The following is a 16,565-nucleotide window of genomic DNA, read 5'->3' as shown; positions in this document are numbered from 1 at the left end:
GTCGCTTAAGCCTCCCACGCTGCTTCTTCAGAAGGTCACTATGTATCTGACCTGACACTTGAGTTGTAGTCCTACGGGCCTGGATGGGGTTAAACGCTCTGTCTTACCTGGTTCCCTTCAATTCACCACCCGAGTGTCGCTTCCACTCTCTCGCCACTCGGCTCCAATCCATCCACGGCCCTGGCACAATGGACGTCTGCAAATGGATAGAGGAGGGTGAAAAATGATAAACTGTCAGTAAATGAGCATTAAAACTCTTAAATTGAGGCAGAGATTTGCTGGGATCAGCTTTTTGAAAGGACATGCGCAGTGTCCAATAAGGACCCGATATAATGTTACTCTTGATAAATGCTGATAGTAGCAAAGGGTGACTGCCTAGCTCTCTTCCCCGAGGACAGATCTTAGATCGGTTTGACGCGGGTAGTTTTGCAAGTGTAATTTGTCTGGTTGTCCATAATGGTTTAGGTAATACAATTTAGCTGCAGAGAAGAGGCAGGAATGAATGTCGGAGGAGTCTCTTTAACCCTCTGGGCATCCTGATGGTATGATTGCGTGCTTGGAACAACTCCCCCTTCATTTTTTCTGTCTCATCTGCCCTCCCATCTTTTCCCTGCATTGCAGACCCAGGCCTAAGTGGGAAAGACAGACCAGAGCCAGTATCACTATAGTGTGAGGTCAGTATGATGGCATTAGGAAGGGACAATACCTGAAGACTGACACCATTAGAGTTTGGCAAATGTTCCAGGGCAGCTGCCAACTGTCCACATCCATTGTCTTGGCCATCCCATAATACTAATCCCACCCCTCATATCAATCGCTATAGTGGCCCTACACTAAAAAAATGCTGGGTTGAAAAAGAGACAAACCTAGCCGTTGGTTTAAATTATCCCAGGTGAGTTAAAACAACAGTGAGTTGTAACACATCCATTCTAAGAGTGAATATGCAAAAAAAAAAAAAAAAACTTTTACAACATTAAAACCATTTTTTTATTTATATAAAGGCCACGCAATTTTATTTACAGTGTAATGTGTAAAAAATAAAGAATTGGTCAGCCAATAAAACTATGCAGTACAGATTTACAGAAAGCCGGCCCTGTGTTTGAATGAGCATACTTCTACATTAAATTCAGCACATAGTCTGAAAATGTGAGAAACTAGAAGGAGCCGGGCATATTGCCAATGGATTCCACTTTGCTGTCAAGCTAGTAAAACAATTAAACTGAAGCGAAACAAATAGACACTGTTAATATCTAGTGTAGTGTACATTGAGGGAGTAGATTAGAACAATTTGTTTTATTTGACAGTAAACTAAGGACCATGAAGTCCAGGACGCTGAGGTTTTAAAAGTCTTTAAAAGCACAATATTGGGTCAAGCCTCCTATGCTTGGATCAATAAAAGGTTGAAGACCATCCCACTGCTATCTTATACAGCGGTCCCAAACCCTGGGGCCTCATTTATAAAGCGTGCATACACACAGATTTGATCGTAAAGTGTGTGTACGCAAAAATCCATGGCAAAGTTCATATTTATAAAACAGTCTTTGACGTGGAAAAATGCTTAGCGCTACGTCAGGGTCTGAGCACACGTACGCACTTTTGCTTGCGCTCTTTTTTTATGTCTATGACATTAATAGGCATCGTTTAAAGGCGGAGATCTGAAACTGCTTAGCTATGCACAAGTTCAAGATTATTTGCGATTTATAAATTTCACATCTGAAAGAAAGGGGTAGGCTTTTTCTATGCGCAATTTCCTTTTATAAATCACACACATTTTTGATAAAATGATCGTAAGATCAGATGTATATGCAATGTTGGGGAAATTTACTTTTCAAAGTAATGCATTACAATCTTAAGTTACTCCCCCCAAAAAGTAACTAATTGTGTTACTTAGTTACTTTTCATGGAAAGTAATGCTTACGTTACTTTTAAGTTACTTTTGGCTGAGGCTTGATCTCTTTCAGGCCTTGCAGGTGGCTTTTATGACTGAGAAGTTCTCCATTCAGAAATTGCATATTTCCATCGCAAAAAATGCTGAAACTGTTCCCGCTCAGGCACGTATGCATAGAGTTGAATGCATAAACTGAAAAGTAACTCGAACTACTTTTTTAAAAAACTCAAATATTAACATGTACATTTATAAAGTAATGCGTTACTTTACTCGTTACTTCAGAAATTTTATATTATTACTTATACCACGGTTCTGTTGAATGCTGTATTCTGATTGGCTGAGAAATGTTTCGTGGGTATGCATTAATTTCTGATAACCGCACACCTAACTTGTCAAATGTCTTAAAAATATGCACCAGAGCAATGTTTGTGGTAACCGTGCAGAGGAATAATTGACTCCAATCCTTTGAATTATTTGAAAATAATGCACACCCGCGGTGCAACACTTGGGTGTGCATTATTTTCTTATAATTCAATGGCCGGTCTTGTACTTGTAATGCGTTACCCCTAACACTGTTTATACGCAGCATTTTATAAATGAGGCCCATGTCCTGTAAAGGACTTGGATGTCTCAAAAATCTGAGAGACCAGATTTAAGTGAACTACTCAATTAACAAGCTGAAGAGCTGATTTAGATGTTTTATCTCATATTTTCCAGGAGGAACTTGTGGTTTCTGATTTTTGTATTAAAGCGTTATCTGTCTGGATAAAGCAACAACACGCAGGGTAGAGGTTTCAGCCTGGAGTGAGAGAGCCGGTGAAGGTCAAGCCGCTTTTGAGTCACACAGCGATGACCAAATAGGTCACAGCTCGACCTTATTATCCCTTAAACATCCGACTGATAAATTTAGGGGGATTTTTGCTCTGCCTTTGGTGAGCAGACCGGCAGAAGAGCACCGGATGAAGGTCGATGTCTGAATTTAATAAAAGCCTTATTGCTTTTGAAATGGCAGCAACAGCAATATGCTAAAAAAACAGAAAGTGAAATAATAATTAAAAGAACGAGTTCAGTTTTAAAACAAAAGCCTTGATAAAATTAATGGTTCTTTTATAGGCTCTTCTGTGGTATCGCTGTGAAGAACCCATTTTAGCCCCTTTACATCTTTTTAATTTTGGGTTAAAAATAAGACAAATACTCTAAATTCAACACACACTCCAAACCAGGGGAATAACACGAGACATCATTCATGAAAGTGACAAACGCTCCTTCACCCCATGTTGAAACGCCCCATCTTTCTCAATACTCCAGAGCTTTCAAACATCACTAAAGACTGCATGAAAGTTTCTCAATAACAATAAGAAAGCAGGGCAGAGATGATATATAAGACAGAGGGGAGGCAGCGGCCCGCTCTCCGGAGCCATCATGAGCTTTGGCAGTGGGTGCTGTGACGACTGTGGCCGTGGGGCAAAGGACGACGTGATGCCTTACGCTCCGTTAGATCTCGTCTTCATCTCCGCACTGCCGCTGTTCGTGAGCTGTGTTCTGGATGAGGAGACTGGAGTTTATTAACGCAATTCTGCCATGAGCAACTGAGGTGGAAACGTGGAGAAACGCAACTGTGTGTAAATGTTAATGTGATGAACAGACAGTGATGGGTGGACAAATACCGAAAAAAAGTTTATGAACGTGCACGCTGCAAAAATCCTATAGTTATCTCAACATATATTTTACTCCAGAAGAAAGACTGCATGAGATATTCAGACTAGTTTTCAGTGAACATAGGGTTAAAAATAACTAACTTTATGTTTGTTTTTACAGTGCAGACACATGCATATATGTAGCATATATGAAGAGTATCCTTCTATACTCACAGACGGAGTGGTGGATGCAAAATTAAATTGCAGTATGCGGATGTGTATCCCACACGAATAAACACAAACAATCGAAAATATATTCAAAGGATATGAATCATCTGCTCAGCCTCCAGGTGAAAAAGTTTACTTTTTAACACACTTAAGATATGTGAATCACAACTAAGACATCAGGCTAAACTTTGAATATTGGTTAATTCTTGGTGTTTTGCTGTTGGACTGACAGGGGTCATCTGACCTTCATCTAACAAGGAAAGTAGACTCAGGACAACAATTAATGGTTTTATGCGGTTTTTGATAGCGCTGCCTTGTCATCTCTGTGTGAAGTATGCAAATGCAAATCTGTTATGCGCATGTGCGAGTATCACCAAAACAACAATGGTGGCATACAGGACTGTGTTTGTGCTATTCATTAACGCTTCTCCAGCAAAGTTTACAAACTTTTGCCATTTTACAATCCAGGGTCCTTCATGGTCCTTAGTAATAAACCAAACTCGGATGTTCTCAACTTTTTCGGGGTTCGGCCCACATTGTGTACAGTGCAAACCCCCCCCAAAGAATATGTATGACATCTTTTTTTTATTTTATTTAAACAAACATATTCAATTATACAACGTATTGCTGTTGGTTAGTAGCCAAATTTATTTTAATTTTTTTTGTTTAATTACACAGAATTTATGAAAATTCATAAAACAAGCAAAAAATCTGCCAATGGGGTAAGCAAAAAATCTTAAACATTTTTCTTATACACTAAATTCAAGAAAATTTCAAGAAAAATGTGCTTATCCCATTGCAGATTTTTTTCTTGTTTTATGCACAAAATCACTTAAATTTTATATATTTGGTCTAAATTTCTATATAAATATTTTCTTAGGTCGTTTTGCTCATCAAAAAACAAGCATCTTAATTTAAGAATTTTTAGAAATTTTTACTGAAAACAAGACAAAAATACTAAGAATTTTTTTCTTGAAAATCAATTTTTGCAGTGTATTGATAAGGTAGTAAAGATGATAGTATCTTCTGACTTTTAGTATTGCTTTGGGAGCTCATTTTTTTAAAAATGGTAAGGAGCGTCAAATTACCATTTACGTAATTGAGGTATTCAGCCAATAGCAATGCACTGGATAGCTGGCCAATCGGTTCACAACGTGCTTTCTCAGAGCAATGAGCTTTGTACAAAACGACCGGTTACAGAATGGCGGGACTTGGAGGTGCTACAAAAATGTACGTTATGTGAAAAATAATGCGTTTTTTAAAACCATAAACCATAAGAACACATTGTATTACACCAAATACACAAATTAATTAGCTTTTTAGCCACAAAATATGGGTCCTTTAATGTATTTTATAAAATGTCATAAAACTGGGGCCCCCCAGCACCATCTTGCAGCCCCCCCGTCGGCCACGGCCCCCAGTTTGAGAACCACTGACCTAACTCACCGTCCATCTAAACAAAACTGCTTGATGCTTTCATAGATTGTTTGTATTTATTGCTCTGTAGAAAAATGCGTTTGTGTGTAGGCGTGTGTAGTGTTTCTTTACAAACTAGCATCGCCATCTACTGGCCTGGCGTGCAAAATACAGTGCATTTAGCTGTCTTTGTAGATAGGTGTATACGCGGATCTTTTTGGCAGCGTTGTTGAGTGTACATGAAAATGTTCACAAAATGGGAAATGTTCATTGCACCGAAATGTTTCTGGTTTTCACTAAATCATCGTGTAAACACATTGTAGCTTCAGACTCATCTCAGTGCAAAGGAAATAAATAAATACGACTCAAATCCTGAATCACACAAAAATATACAGGACCAGACAGGTCCGAATCAAGCCATGTTTCACAAATTGTGATAAACTCTTTCATAGGCAGACAGAACAAATCTGCACCAAACACAAGCCATTAATCACAATTCAGTCTGTCGGCAAGTGTTACAGAGCAGATTTATAATGTTTAAAGTGAAGGTAAATAATTAAACAATTCTTTTTGCAAACTCTTGCATCATCACAACCAAGATATGTTTTTTACCAAAGCATTTCTGTAGCAGTTCTTGGATACATCTAAAAAAGCTACAGTGGTACAAAGGGTTTTTCCCTTTTTAAATCCTAGAAAAATAATGCATCTGATCTACTTTATGAACTCATTAAATTGTTCTTGTTTTATGGGACTAGTAAACATTAGTATTCAACATGCAGCCTTCATCAAATGTATTATCTATTAAATCTTATAATTAGATTTTATTCCATTATCATATTTCTCTGTTAGATGAGGAAGACACATTATGAGTGACAGGCACACCAAGTGTTCACGCAGGAGTACTGCAGCGGTGCAATCAAAATTCCCGGCTATCAAAATTAATGAGTCGTTTTGCTTGCCCTATTACTTCCACACGCACACCCTAATTTATGGGCACTCGCCTGGCCCGTCGCAGTCCGCCCGCATGGCCAGCCTGCCGCATTTCCCCCTGCCAATGTTTATCTGCAGCGGCCAACCGAATGCGTATGAGTTGCAAAGTTGTGTGGGTGGTTAAAGTAAATGCGTGGTGGAGGAAGCGGTACATTTAGGTCTGATTAGACCTCAAATCTGTTTTTGTGTCGTGTAAGTTGGCCAAAGGGGATTTAAGTCATGCCAGTCGAGTGATTTGGATCTTATCAAGCTGGTTAAAGGAACAGCAGGTTGATGTACTGTGCCATCATGCCGCCGTTAGATTTGTAGTTTTTGAAATGGTATAATGAGCATATATAACGATTTTTCAGTCTTTTTATTAAAACACAACCAGAAAATACAGGACATTTGTTTTAAAAACAGAATAAAATTTAAAGCTAAAGTGTTAAGGATTTTGTGTGAGCATTCATTAAACTTAAGCAATAGCTGGAACCTGACGGCTCTCTTAAACCTAAATAAAATTAAATGCAGCAAATTTTGTGCTTTTTACATTTTTTCTACATTTACCTACATCTAAAAGGAGCTTTTGATCCAAGGTAGTAACATGTGTTTGGTTTTAAATTAAATGGGGCGGTCCCATCCGGGTCATGAGTCACAGATGGTAAGTAAAATTGCATTAAATGTCTGTGTTGTTGGCAATCCTCACGTAAGTGCATATAATGTAAATGACATGAACATGTAGTGAATCATAAGTTATCCTGAAATACTTTATTCGTAAAGAAATGGTGAAGCTGATCTGTCTTTTATAAATCTGATAAACTCTTTTTGTATATATCAAGATTAAAGGGATAGTTCACCCAAAAATGAAATAATGTCATTAATGACTCATTCATCTTCGGAACACAGTTTAAGATGTTTTATATTTAGTCCAAGGGCTTGTTGACCCTTCATTGAAAAAATACGTATGGTATACTGTACATGTCCAGAAAGGTAATAAAATTCAATAATACAAAAATGGAAATCCGCACACTGAACTCACACAAAAATATTAATTTATTACATCGAAGTGACGTTTCGGGCTACCACCCTCCTTCAGACTTCAACAATACAAACATTTCAGCTCATACATATACCCACTATGGGTCACCTGACTAGTCACATGACAAAGGTGATTTGACACACCCCCTGTGAATACAAAGATATCAGTCAAAAAAATATATATATAAAAAAATATATATATCAAAAAAATACACACACGTTTCTCTGTATATACATCCACATACAACAGTCAAAATCGAGTTTGTGCCATCATACCAATGTCAACAATGATTAAAAACTAGTACATCACGGCAATCCTTCACTCATACAAACCAGCTAAGTCAAAGCAACCACAAAATGATTGAATAAATAGATACCTATATGTATACATGTGTACAAAGATCTTAAAGCTATCTACAAATATATATGTATACACATAGTAGTTTTGAGAGCTCTTCACCTAAGCAGAAATATAGATCATAAAGCATACAAAAGAAATCACAAATAATATAAATATACCCAGAGCCATCTAATACTGATAGACCTACCCATGCACCCCATCTCCCATGAAGAAGAAATAAGTGAAATGTTCGCCTAGATCTATAACTATAGTCCTTTACTAATAACATTCCACAAATACATGTCTCAAAAAGATATATATTTCAAAAAAATATATATTAATCAATCAGACCCTCACATAGTCCACACGTTCACTCAGAGGAATGGTCGCAGATCAAACTCCTCATTCATTCCTTTTGGAAAGAGTGTATCTAAGGTGTATATCCAAAAGGCTTCTCGTCTTAAAAGTAAGGAATTAATATCACCCCCTCTTGGAGGTGTTTTAACTACCTCAATTCCACAATATCTGAGAGAAGCCAAATTATGTGAGCTTTGAGTGAAATGAACAGCAACAGGGCTTTTTGGATCACAATTTCTGATGTTGGATCGATGTTCAGAAATTCTAGTCTTTAAGGGTCTCGTAGTCTTTCCTATGTATGCACGACCACATGGGCATTTCAACATGTAAATCACATTAGATGTGTGACATGTGATAGTACCTTTGATGTCAAAAGACTTGCCTGTGTGTGGATGGTTGAAAGTTTTAGTCTTATAAGTGAAATTACACTGTGCGCACCGCCCACATCTGTAATTGCCCGGGGGGGCCTCCTGTAAAAAGTGGGGAGAGGTCAAAGATGGAAGATGGGCTCGAACTAAGCCATTACGCAGATTGGGGGGTCTCTTGAAGACTACTCTGGGGGGTGATGTAAAAACTTTTAAACCAGGGTCAGATTGTTTAATATTCCAATGTTTATTAACAATGTCTGAAATCTGATTTCCAATAGGAGAATACTGTACAATACAGTTCACCTTAGATATAGAATTTTGGACTTTAGTGCGTTGAAGACATTCATCCTGAGAGACCTGTTCATAACGACACCGTGCATCTTCGATCCATTCTGGTTTATATAGTCTTTGCTTGAGACGCTTCTCCAGATCTGTAGCTTGAACTTGAAAATCCTGATCTTTGCTACATATGCGACGTATACGACTAAATTGTGCCATAGGAAGGCCCCTCTTCAGGGTTATGGGATGAAAAGACTCACCATGTAGGATCGAATTCCTATCTGTGCTCTTTCTGTAGAGTGTGGAGCCCAATGTGTTCCTTTCCTTGTAGACAAGAATGTCCAGAGAATTCATCTCATGTGCACTCTGTTCTATAGTGAATCTGAGAGATTGTGCATTAGAATTAATAAAGTTGTGAAAATCACTCAATTCTTCTGCAGACCCCTTCCAAATGAAAAAAATGTCATCTATATATCTCTTCCAATGAGAGATCTTGTGAAGAAATGGATTCCGCTGTTCATTGAAAATGACCTGATGTTCAAAGTGTCCACAATATAATGAGGCAAAACTCGGGGCCATTTTTGAACCCATGATCGTGCCTGATATCTGTAGGTAATAATCTGAGCAGGAAAGGAAAAAATTAGATTTCAATACAATCTCAATAAGCTCTACAATGCAACTCGTACTGGGTCTGCAAATTGGTCGTGAATTGAGAAAAAACTCAGATGCTCTTAGGCCACCTTCAAAGGGTACATTGGTGTACAAGGACTCAATGTCCATGGTCACAAGTAAACAAGGTTCATCCATTAGTTCAATAGACTTCAATAATTTCAAGAAATCCATAGAGTCTTTCACGTACGATGGTAAGTTTATCACCAAAGGTTGTAAGAAATAATCCACAAAAGCTGAAATATTTTCAGTGAGAGAACCTATAGCGGCCACAATTGGGCGGCCCATCGGTATGTCTTTGTAACTTTTATGAATCTTCGGTAATGTATACAAAACTGGTGTGACTGGAAACTTGATAGTCATAAACGTGTGTTCCGGTTTAGAAATGTCCCCTGACTCAAGAAAAACATCAAGTTTTTTATGAATAGTCTGTTTGAATTCCTGTGTAGGATTATGACTCAATTTTCGATAAAACGTGGTATTGTTTAATTGTCTTTGAATTTCACTGTCATACGCAGTTCTGTCCATTATGACAATAGCTCCACCTTTATCTGCACTTTGAATCACAATAGATTTGTCTTCTCTTAATGCTTTTAAGGCAGTTCGTTGTTCTTTGGTGAGGTTATCATGGATTTTGAATTCCTTCTTCTTTTCGAGGAGGCATGTTACATCTCTCTCAACAAGTCTGCAGTAGGTGTCCAAAGATGCATTTCTCTTATTAGGGGGGATAAATGTACTTTTACCTCTGAACGGAGATCGTATCAAAGGCTCCACTTGTGAGTCTCCTGCCTCCGTAATAGTTGGGTCTCTCTCCTGCATCTCCGTGTCACTTTTGACTGTCATAATAGAATCAGAGTCATTGGTGGAACTAAAAAATTCCTTAAGTCTTAAATTTCGAAAGAACTTATTCAAATCGACAATGGTATCAAAATTACGGCAATGTTGTGTGGGTACAAAAGACAGGCCCTTGCTTAAAGCCAGCTGGCACGTTTCTGACAAAGTTATACTTGACAAATTAATCACATTCTGTACCTGTTCGGCATCCCGCGTGTCAGGTAAGGATCCCTTGTAATGGGAGCTTTTCTTCCCCCGCCTGCATTTCTTCCTCTTTGTGGTTTTTTGCTGCGTAATATTGCGTCTCTTTGCCCTCGATCTAAAAAAAGCTGTTCACTAGCACTGGACTGTGATTGGACACTCGATTCAGACTCATATTCATGGTCAGATGTAGCACGTTGGTAGTTTCTGTTAGATCTCACGTGTCGGCGTCTGTTCTCGCTATTAGAGCCCCAATGCTCTCTATGCACGGGATTCTTCCACTGGTATACATGTCCCTTCTCATAATCCATGGTATCTCTCTCAAATTTATTCCGCTTAACCGCCGTGATCTCCATAGTTAATTCAGTCTTTTTGTTGTCACATACCTCCATAAGTCGTTTCAATTTATCTGGATCGGTGACTTCCTTGGACAATTTCTCTTTCACTTCCGCGATCTCGCTCCGTAGCACCGCGAGATTAGAGGAGAGTTCTTGTATGGTTAATGTCATAAGATCAAATGAGCATTTGTTCAAAATCTCGCTCCAGCGATCACAGAAGGCTTCATTATCTTTACCTAATATCGGTCCCTTATTAATCCTTAGACCACGAGGAATCCTTTTAACTCGCACATAATCGCTGAGTGTCACTGCATGCAAATAAAGGCGGGTTTCCCTCTCTTGTAGTTTTAACAACTCCTTACTCAAAACATAATGTTTTCCGGTAGTCGTTTCATTAAAGAGGGAGTCTTTTAAAAGGATCCGGGAGTAATCATCTTCTGTAAACTCGAAAGTCGAAGCCTCGTGGGTCATAGTGGAGGTAGAGACAGACTGCTGTGGCGTCTAAACAATAGTGAGTCAGTCCGGAGTGCAGCGACAAAAATATGTAAATATTGAAGAGAGAGCTGACACTGGCAGGTGCCGGAATCCAGAAAATACAACTCAATAAGACAAAAATTGAAATCCGCACACTGAACTCACACAAAAATATTAATTTATTACATCGAAGTGACGTTTCGGGCTACCACCCTTCTTCAGACTTCAACAATACAAACATTTCAGCTCATACATATACCCACTATGGGTCACCTGACTAGTCACATGACAAAGGTGATTTGACACACCCCCTGTGAACACACCCCAGAAAGGTAATAAAAACATCATCAAAGTAGTCCATGTGACATCAGTGGGTCAGTTAGAATGTGTTGAAGCATCGAAAATACATTTTGGTCCAAAAATTTCGACTTTATTCAGCATTGTCTTCTCTTCCGCATCTGTTGTGAAGAGCATGTGCGAGACTTAAGTCACGTGACTGCAGTGACGCGGATGACGTGTTATCCTCAGACATGTTTGCAAAGTTGTTGTTTTTTTTAAAAAGCATGCGTCTCTCTCAGACTGTAAACGAAGCCTGGGCGCACAAAAAATACAGTTGGGGCGCCCCAGATAACAGCGTGTCGTACATCATCCGCGTCACTGCAGTCACGTGACTTTAGTGTGCGCTTCACAACAGACATAATTTTTGCTATTTTTGGCCCAAAATGTATTTTCGATGCTTCAACATATTCTAACTGACCCTATGATGTCACAGGGACTACTTTGATGATGTTTTATTACCTTTCTGGACATGGACAGTATATTGTACATAGATTTTCAATGAAGGGTCAGAAAGCTCGCAGACTAAATATAAAACATCTTAAACTGTATTTTCATATTAAAAGAATTTCCTACTGACGATTCAAACACGAGTTTTTAACAGTGTTTTGACCTGTTTTAATATTTAATGAATTTCCTACTGACGATTTAAACGCGAGTTTTGAGCAGTGACGCGCCTGCGTTTTCATATTTAAAGAATTTCCTACTGACGATTCAAACGCGAGTTTTGAGCAGTGACGCGCCTGCGTTTTCATATTTAAAGAATTTCCTACTGACGATTCAAACGCAAGTTTTGAGCAGTGACACCCTGCGTTTTCATATTTAATTAATTTCCTACTGACGATTCAAACGTGAGTTTTGAGCAGTGACGCGCCTGCGTTTTCATATTTAAAGAATTTCCTACTGATGATTCAAACGTGAGTTTTGAGTAGTGACGCGCCTGCGTTTTCATATTTAATGAATTTCCTACTGACGATTCAAACGCAAGTTTTGAGTAGTGATGCGCCTGCGTTTTCATATTTAATTAATTTCCTACTGACGATTCAAACGCGAGTTTTGAGCAGTAACCCGCCTGCGTTTTCATATTTAAAGAATTTCCTACTGACGATTCAAACGTGAGTTTTGAGTAGTGACGCGGCTGCGTTTTCATATTTAAAGAATTTCCTACTGACGATTCAGACGCAAGTTTGAGTAGTGATGCGCCTGCGTTTTCATATTTAAAGAATTTCCTACTGACGATTCAAACGCGAGTTTTGAGCAGTGACGCGCCTGCGTTTTCATATTTAAAGAATTTCCTACTGACGATTCAAACGCAAGTTTTGAGCAGTGACACCCTGCGTTTTCATATTTAATTAATTTCCTACTGACGATTCAAACGCAAGTTTTGAGCAGTGACGCGACTGCGTTTTCATATTTAAAGAATTTCCTACTGACGATTCAAACGCGAGTTTTGAGCAGTGACGCGCCTGCGTTTTCATATTTAATGAATTTCCTACTGACGATTCAAACGCGAGTTCTGAGTAGTGACGCCCCTGCGTTTTCATATTTAAAGAATTTCCTACTGACGGTTTAAACGCGAGTTTTGAGCAGTGACGCGCCTGCGTTTTCATATTTACTGAATTTCCTACTGACGATTCAATCGTGAGTTCTGAGTAGTGACGCGCCTGCGTTTTAATATTTAAAGAATTTCCTACTGACGATTCAGACGCAAGTTTGAGTAGTGACGCGCCTGCGTTTTAATATTTAATGAATTTCCTACTGACGATTCAAACGCGAGTTTTGAGCAGTGACTCGCCTGCGTTTTCATATTTAAAGAATATCCTACTGACGATTTAAACGCAAGTTTTGAGCAGTGACGCGCCTGCGTTTTCAAATTTAAAGAATTTCCTACTGACGATTCAAACGCGAGTTTTGAGTAGTGACGTGCCTGCGTTTTAATATTTAAAGAATTTCCTACTGACGATTCAAACGCGAGTTCTGAGTAGTGACGCCCCTGCGTTTTCATATTTAAAGAATTTCCTACTGACGATTCAAACGCGAGTTTTGAGCAGTGACGCGCCTGTGTTTTCATATTTAAAGAATTTCCTATCGACGATTCAAACGCGAGTTTTGAGCAGTGACGCGCCCGTGTTTTCATATTTAAAGAATTTCCTACTGACGATTCAAACGTGAGTTTTGAGCAGTGACGCGCCTGTGTTTTCATATTTAAAGAATTTCCTACTGACGATTCAAACGCAAGTTTTGAGCAGTGACGCGCCTGTGTTTTCATATTTAAAGAATTTCCTACTGACGATTCAAACGCGAGTTTTGAGCAGTGACGCGCCTGTGTTTTCATATTTAAAGAATTTCCTACTGACGATTCAGACGAAAGTTTTGAGTAGTGACGTGCCTGCATTTTAATATTTAATGAATTTCCTACTGATGACGCCCCTGCGTTTTCATATTTAAAGAATTGCCTACGGATGATTCAAACGCAAGTTTTGAGTAGTGACGCGCCTGCGTTTTAATATTTAATGAATTTCCTACTGACGATTCAAATGCGAGTTTTGAGCAGATACCGTACGTGGATTTTCAATGAAGGGTCAACAAACTATCGGACTAAATATAAAACATCTTAAACTGTGTTCTGAGGTCTTATTAGTTTGGAACGAGGGTGAGTCATTAATGACATTATTTTCATTTTGGGTGAACTATCCCTTTAACATGAGATAAGCTGAAACACTGTGTGTTGTGTGAACCTTAATAAAAAGTGTGAAAAATAAATATGGATGGTCATGAAAACTTTGCTAAAACAAAAAAGCTGGTGGTGGACCAAGACTTTTGCACAATACTGTATACTTCTTGTGTGAGGTGGTCAGCTGTGATTGAAAAGGAGTAAGCTATGAAACAATTCCCAATAAATTCAGCGTACACGAAATGGTTGCATAAGAAGAAATAAAGCAAAACCATGATTCACTGATAATCACCTTCACCTTAGCTCTCCAACCTCATTTGCATTTCTGGATAATCAAATTTGGTGCACCGTTTTCCGGTGACAAAACACGCAGCAATCAAAGCCATTGCTGTCAAACGCGGTACGACGCATCTTGATGTGCCAAGTTTGCATACGTGTTTGCACTAATGCGATTTAACAGCTGCAGCTTAGAGGAACATTTGCAAATAATGACTTCAGTTTTGGTCTGTTCTTCACATAAAGGTTTGGATGAAAGCATCTGCTGAAGTGACTATTACATACTGATTGCTACATACTGCTTATCTGACAACATCTCCAGCCATTAGCAATGGTTACGGCATTAGGATAATTCGTAATTACAAAGCCGTGATCAACATCTACTGACAATCCTGCTGAGTTCATTGATACGTAATGATATCCGTTGCAAATAGACTCTAAATATATTTTGCCAACATTAATCTCACTGTGGCAACTTTTGTGAATAAGGCAACTGTTCATACTGCTTTAAAGTGAAGCATGAGGAGAAGCCAGACACTGAGAAAATAAATACTAATATATTCATAATCTTCTGTGGTTTACATTTTCAATATTTGTCAATGGACAAAGATGCTGTTTAATCCAGATGGTGTAGTTATGGCATCTACCAACAAAAGCTATCTGCAACCAGCCAAACTTTGACCCCTGCCAAAGCAAACTGTTCTGGCCTCTATGTCACATGATGAGGATATGCTCACAGATGGAGCGGTTGTGTAGTTCAGGCATTGGCAAAAAGTGAAATGTCATGTTAATGCCTCCTTTGAGTCAATGCCTGACTTTTCCAAAGCTAAATGGGGTTGGATCAAGGCTGAATATTCTGGATAAGGGACATTTTAAGAGAGAAGCCGTCCAAGGTCTCGGCTGATCCAATAAAAAAGTGGACAGATGAGACCGACAACTGTTGTTTCCGAATTTACGACTGGGGTTTAATTCTACAATAAACAATATTTTGAGGATAATACTCACTGTCCACTTGTGTCACACAAACAGGTGTCAATTCCAAGTTAACACCAACTTACCTTACAAAAATTAACCATGTTTTTATTTTGTGGTAAAACTGTAGTAACCATGATTTTTTTATGTATTGATTACTATTAGTAAAACCATAGTTAATATTTGTAAGGGTGGAGTTGGATTGGGGCTATTTCTGAAAAAAACAACATGATCTCACAGAAAGTCGTGTTCTAGTCATGAAAAACGTGATTAATTTATTCATGTCCATGGCATGAAATTTAGCTTTTTTTCGTGCCTTAAGCACAAATGTCTTTTCGTGTCATTCACACAAATTTCTATAAATACTCTTTTGTGTCCATGGCACGACTTTCTTTTCATGTCATTTTATGTATTGTTTTCAAAAAAAAAATTCTATTTTTAAATCATTGTTGTTTGGGGCTAGATTTGGGTAAGGTTGTACTTTTATGTATTGGTTTCTACGTGTTTTTCTTCCGCTTTTAAAACTATTCTCGTCTGGAGTTGGGGTTAGAGTTGGGGGTTGGGTTAGGATGTCTAAAAATGTTACAGAAAGTGATTCTAACCCAAACCCCAAGCGACAATGGTAAGAAAATAGGAAAAAAACAATGAGAAAACAATACATAAAATAACACGAAAAAGAAAGTTGTGCCACCGACACGAAAAACTGTTTGTAGAAAAGACATTTGTGCTCAAGGCACGAAAAAAGCTGAATTTCGTGCCATGCTGTGATTGCTAAGGCCACATTAGTTTAAGTTTATTTTTGTTTTTCTTTTGGAAATTGTTTTATTTTGTAGAATGTTTTGTATTGGCATGATCTTGTTTATGAATTTGCTTTACTTGAAAGGAAGCTGTGTATTTATTAGGTTTATTTTGACCCTTGATACATCTGCACGATATATTGTTTATATTAATTATCTTGCTAGAGTGCACGCAAGTAATTGAGTGTAAGAAAACAATGAGCTTGAGATCTGGGTCTTATTTTCATGTGTTCATTTTATTTTTTATGGTTGTGCCACGGTTCATGACTGCAGCGTGAGGTCAGCTATTTAAAGAGTTTTCTTTGAAGGTTTGATATATGTAGTTTTCAATCATTTGTATTTCTTTTTGTAAATGCATAATTATTTTTCATTTTTATTGTTTTCATTTGATAAATATTTGGTGTTGATTTATTTTCTACGTTTTTGAATTTTGTGTTCATCCTATCTGGAATGGCCAATTAGCGAATGCATAAG

General features: G+C 38.2%; 1 protein-coding gene across 1 annotated transcript in view; it reads right to left on the bottom strand.

Moving 5' to 3' along the window:
* LOC129455060 (glutamate receptor ionotropic, kainate 5) overlaps window positions 1-16,565 on the bottom strand; it is a 175,412-nt gene that overhangs the window by 146,462 nt on the left and 12,385 nt on the right. The window contains exon 2 of the mRNA XM_055219702.2: window positions 108-196. The gene's annotated coding sequence lies outside the window, so the exon portion shown is untranslated. The remainder of the gene's footprint in view (window positions 1-107; window positions 197-16,565) is intronic.

This window comes from Misgurnus anguillicaudatus, chromosome 20, assembly GCF_027580225.2.
Source record: "Misgurnus anguillicaudatus chromosome 20, ASM2758022v2, whole genome shotgun sequence".
In the NCBI taxonomy this organism is placed as follows: Eukaryota; Metazoa; Chordata; class Actinopteri; order Cypriniformes; family Cobitidae; genus Misgurnus; species Misgurnus anguillicaudatus.
The sequence above is the reverse complement of the archived record's forward strand: the minus strand, read 5'-3'. Positions and strand labels throughout refer to the sequence as shown.